Source organism: Citrus sinensis, chromosome 2, assembly GCF_022201045.2.
Source record: "Citrus sinensis cultivar Valencia sweet orange chromosome 2, DVS_A1.0, whole genome shotgun sequence".
NCBI classification, from domain to species: Eukaryota; Viridiplantae; Streptophyta; class Magnoliopsida; order Sapindales; family Rutaceae; genus Citrus; species Citrus sinensis.
Genome location: NC_068557.1, coordinates 27,644,075 through 27,649,418, shown reverse-complemented (window position 1 = coordinate 27,649,418; position 5,344 = coordinate 27,644,075). Strand labels below are relative to the sequence as shown.

General features: G+C 32.6%; 1 pseudogene; it reads left to right on the top strand.

The window, feature by feature from the left end:
• The first annotated feature begins 1,082 nt into the window (after positions 1-1,082).
• Positions 1,083-3,093, top strand: LOC127900405 (tetrahydroberberine oxidase-like; annotated as a pseudogene).
• Positions 3,094-5,344: the final 2,251 nt, after the last annotated feature.

Here is a 5,344-nt window from a genome sequence, read left to right as displayed (position 1 = left end):
TATAAAATTATCACCATTATATTTACAAGTTTGTCATTCTAATAATTTACAAGTTTCCTTCCATATAAATTTAAAAAACTAACGGTCACTTCATTTTCCAAATCCCTTCTTGGCTTCTTCCTCAATTTTCGTTCTCTCTTTCACATTGCAAGAAATCAACACATTATCACTCATTCTTTGAATTTTCATCATTATTCTTGGTCTAAGGCATTTCGTAATTCTCGAACCCAAAAGTGATAGTTAACTAACTTGTTGTAACGTCAATATTCTACTGTTAATTTGTTATATATATTTTTCTCTTTATTGACTGAGAAATGAGAAATTCATTTTTTATTTAATCATGTACAAGATATTTGTTAATTGTAAGTGAAGTGAAGATCATCATCATCATATTGCTATTTCAAATTAAACGTATAAGATTAGATTGTTATTAGATCAAGTAAAGACCATTTAGCCATTGAAGTTTAGCACTCGAAATTTCAAGTTGAGCTTATTGTTAGGTGGTTTTGGTTTAGTTTGTGGATTTATAATGATAACTGATAATTAAGCATACAATTTAACGTTTTTATAACATTTTTTAAGCAAAAATTAAATCTTCAACTAACTAATTTTAATCCTAAAATCGTTAAATAAAAAATAAATAAAATCTGTAACCAAAGTCAAACTGCCGTTTTACCCTTCTTGCTACTATTACCATCTCGAGAAGCGTATGGGTTGGGCTCAAACTGATACGCTTGCAATCGATCAATTTAATTTCTAGTGAATTTCATATAGTGATATGCCGTATGAAGATTCTAACCGGTTCGGGGGGTTAAAAAAATAGCCGACCCTAAAATAAAATCCTGGCTTTGCTTCTGACCGGGGTGCAGAGAAAATGGAAAATTAAGAGAGATATTTTAGCTGACAAAAATAAGCCACTTTCCTGTTTCTTTCTATTTAATGCGCTTTGCCGTCGCATTGACGTTTGTTAACTTCCATTCAAAGAAATTTACAGTGCTTGTTACGAAATAAGCTTTTGGGGTTCCATAAATAAGGCAGCCTAACGCACTCTTATGCACCAAAACATCAGCCGAAATGAAGTCTCCTTGCTCTTCTATCATCCAATTTGTTTTTGTTCTTCTTTTATCATATCATTGTTGGATTACTTTTGGCAACATTCATGCAACTTCTTCAGTGCCCGATGAGAATTTATTCCTTCATTGCCTATCTATGCACTCTGATAACTTCTCCTCCATTTCTAAAGTGATATACACCCGAAATAACTCCTCATCTTCATCGATATTGGATTTTTCAACACCCACCACCCCAAAACCTCAAGTCATTGTCACTCCATTGAAAGAATCCCATGTTCAAGCAGCCGTTAAATGTTCCCAAAAATATGGCATGCAAGTTAGGGTTCGAAGTGGAGGTCATGACTAGGAGGGTTCTTCTTATGTTTCTAATCATCATGTCCCATTTGTCGTCATTGATTTGATAAATCTTAGCTCAATCAGTGTTGATGCAGAGGCTAAAACTGCATGGGTTCAAGCCGGAGCAACAATTGGCAAACTTTACCATGCAATCGCTGAGAAAAGCAAAACTCTTGCTTTTCCAGCAGGAGTTTGCCCTACTGTTGGCGTTGGTGGACATTTTAGTGGCGGAGGCTATGGTTTCTTGATGCGCAAGTATGGCCTTGCTGCTGATAATGTTGTTGATGCACACTTGATTGTCGTTAATGGAAGGTTACTCGATAGAAAATCGATGGGAGAAGATCTATTTTGGGCCATCCGGGGAGGTGGAGGAGCTAGCTTTGGTGTGATCGTTGCTTGGAAAATAAAGCTAGTTACTGTTCCGGAAACTGTGACTGCATTCATAGTCAATAGAACCTTGGAACAAAATGCTACCAAGATCGTTGACAGATGGCAGTACGTTGCAGATAAACTCCATGAAGATTTGTATATCAGAGTGTTCTTAAGCAGTGCGACTTCAAGCAGACGAGGGAAGAAAACAATACGAGCATCATTTGAATCTTGTTTCTCGGAGGAGCTGATACCCTCCTTCCACTAATGCAGCAAAGCTTCCCTGAGCTTGGCTTGGTGAAACAAGACTGCATTGAAATGAGCTGGATTGAATCAGTCATGTACTTTGCGGAGTTCCGAGGACAATCTTTGGATGTTTTGCTTAACAGAACTCAACCCAGCGTAAGATTTTTCAAAGCCAAATCTGATTTCGTGAAGGAACCTATGCCTGAAATTGCATTCCTGGGGATATACGAAAAGTTTTATGAAAAAGAAGCGGAGGATGCTGAAATAAGCTTCACTCCCTATGGCGGAATAATGAATGAGATTTCAGATTTCGAAACTCCATTCCCGTATAGAGCAGGCACCATATACAAAATTCAGCACATGGTGCACTGGGAAGAAGAAGGTAGTGAAGCATCTCAAAGGCACATTAATTGGATCAGAGACTTTACAGTTACATGGCTCCCTATGTTTCAAAAAATCCGAGAGCTGCATATGTGAATTGCCGGGATCTTGACATTGGAACGAATAACAAAGGCTACACAAGCTACAAACAAGCTAGCATTTGGGGTCTTAAATATTTCAATAAAAATTTTAACAGATTGGTTCATGTGAAGACTATGGTTGACGCTGGTAATTTCTTCAGGAATGAACAAATCTTCCCCCCACTTTCTTCAAGAAAGAAAAATAGAGATTAATTAATTAGACAAGCTATTGATGTAGGATGGTTGCATAAGATTAGTAGGGTATCTTCTGAAAGTTATAGTTTGTGTTATAGGTGATATTCCGTTTTGAAACTTGCAATGAGATGAATAAAATTAAAATCACTTATGCCATCCTTTTGGTTGAGTAGAAAATTTTGTTTCTTTCCTGGTTATTCTCCAAGTTTAAGCAATTTTTTTTTATTTTTCTTGTTACTATTAGGATTTTATCTTTTTAGGATTTTATTTTTTTTTCTTAGATATCGGATTGGGTACCATTTCTTTTGGTTTCCTTATTTAGATTAGGAGAATTTGATTATTAAATAATATTTCAGAATTTTCAATTTTAGTATATTCACAATATATACAGTTAGTATAAAAAAGATTCAAAATCCTAATTTTATTCATTTAGACCTTTCCTATAAAATTTTCATAATTTAGAAATCTAATTTCTCTTTTCTATTAATTTTTTAAGTTTTCGCATGCCAGCTATTCTTAGCTATGGATACAGCGTGCGTGCCATATAGGATCGAATGATAAATATTCTTTAGGGATGGCAAAAATCCCCACGGGGGCGGGTATCCTCGGAGATTTTCCCTATTCGGGGAGGGTATGTGGATAATTTCATACCCAATTTCTTATTCGGGGAAGAGACGGAGAAATTTTTTTACCCAATTTCTTATTCGGGGAGGGGATGGGGAAATTTTTTTATCCAATTTCTTATTCGGGGAGGGGACGGGGATGAGGTGGAATCCCCATCCCCTACCCATTTCCCCATTTTAATTTTAATTTTATTTTTTATTTTTTAAAATTACTAGTAAATAAATAATAAAATTTGAATTATAAAATTATAAGTATTGGTAAAAATAAAAAATATCAAAATATTTATGTTATTAAACTTTTAGGCCTAATTAACTAATTAAAGTCCTAAATTTTTATTTAGGACATTAAAAAGACCGGACAGATTCTATTAGCCCAAAAATTTTGTTTTAATTTTAATATTCATTAAATATTTTAAACTTAAATCTATTTTTTATTTATTTTTAGATGTTATAATTGCCCACAACAAATCAAAATTTTAATATCTAATCTGATCTAATATTTGCTCTTGATTTGCTTTGACTTAATTATTGTGCTGTAAAGGGTGTCCACATTTGTAAAGTGCCCACGCCACCATTGAAAAGTTAATTTTGAATCTAAATTTGATTTTATTTGTAACAATTTTGTATTAGGCTATTAATTTGTTCATGATAGTTTGTATCCCTTGCATGCTGCGTTACTTACTAATTTAATGTATATGACTTTTGTAATGGATATTAATGTAAGATGTATTTCGAACTTTACTTTTATTTAAATTTTTTATTTTAATATGATTAACTCAAAATCGAAAACAAAAAAAATGTATTAGTTATTCGGGGATCGGGGATCTTCGGAGATCCCCTGTTATTATTCGGGGAGGGGATGTAGATTCTCTTAAATAATTTTAACGGGAACGGGGAGGGGACAGAGACATACGTAAAATATTGGGGATAGATACGGGGAGATTGGTCCCCTCCCCTCCCCTCCCCATTGCCATCCCTAATATTCTTCACCTTGTTTGAATAGATTAGACCAAATAAATCATGTATTTTATGCATGTTGTTGGAGTTTCTGATTTGTAATAAATGATTTGCTGACTGAGTTTTCATGTATATGTAGTCAATAAATATTTTCTGTTTTATTGACTTTGACATATTTTTCTATTTGCTTTGTTTCTACTCTCTGTTTTATTAACTTTGATTGTTATTCTCTTTTTTCCGTGAAATAGATGTTAATTATATATGCTTTCTAGTTGCAGTACTGTTGTCGATTTTTAAATCATTATTTTCTATTTTTTACATTCACTTGTATTTTCTTCTTGGCATTCAAGCTCCCCTCCACTTTGTTTTTCAAGAGTACGAGAGTTTTTGACTCCGCTCTAAAATCTTTATAGCACCCTTTCTAAATTTTATTTTCTAAAATGTCCTATTTTAATTTATAAAATACAAATTCATATACTGTTAAATTAAACCATGATCCCATAAAATTTCACTCTAAAAGTTTTTTTTTTTTTTTTAACTTTCTGTGTTATAAAACACATGCATGTCTTAAAATCTAATTATTTTCTTCTTATAATATAGGGTCCAGCTACGTTGCCTCTGGGGTTTGGTGCCCCATTTTTTGTCTTTTTCAAACTAACCGTTGGATACAACGCAAGACTTGCATAATGGCTTAGATTTGATTCTAGGATATTAACATTAAAGGCCCCTCTTGTTCATGTAAAATAAGAAAAATCAAAAGTTTTATAATTATGACATAAAAGTCCATAATATATATATATATATATATATATATATATATTACACTATTGAACTAGATTTCCAATTAAATGACTTATTCTCACATGTATTAATATCTATTTAAATTAATAAATTTACTTATTAATTAAAAAATTAACTAGTTTATATATAGTTAAACTATGTTTATTATTTACGAACCATAATTAATGATAAATATAAAATTATTATTTTTAATTTAACATAACGGCAACCAATTTTCTCTCACCCATGTGACCAAGGTTCAAACCCCATAATCTTTTTTATTCCAACACAAGAGATTTTACTA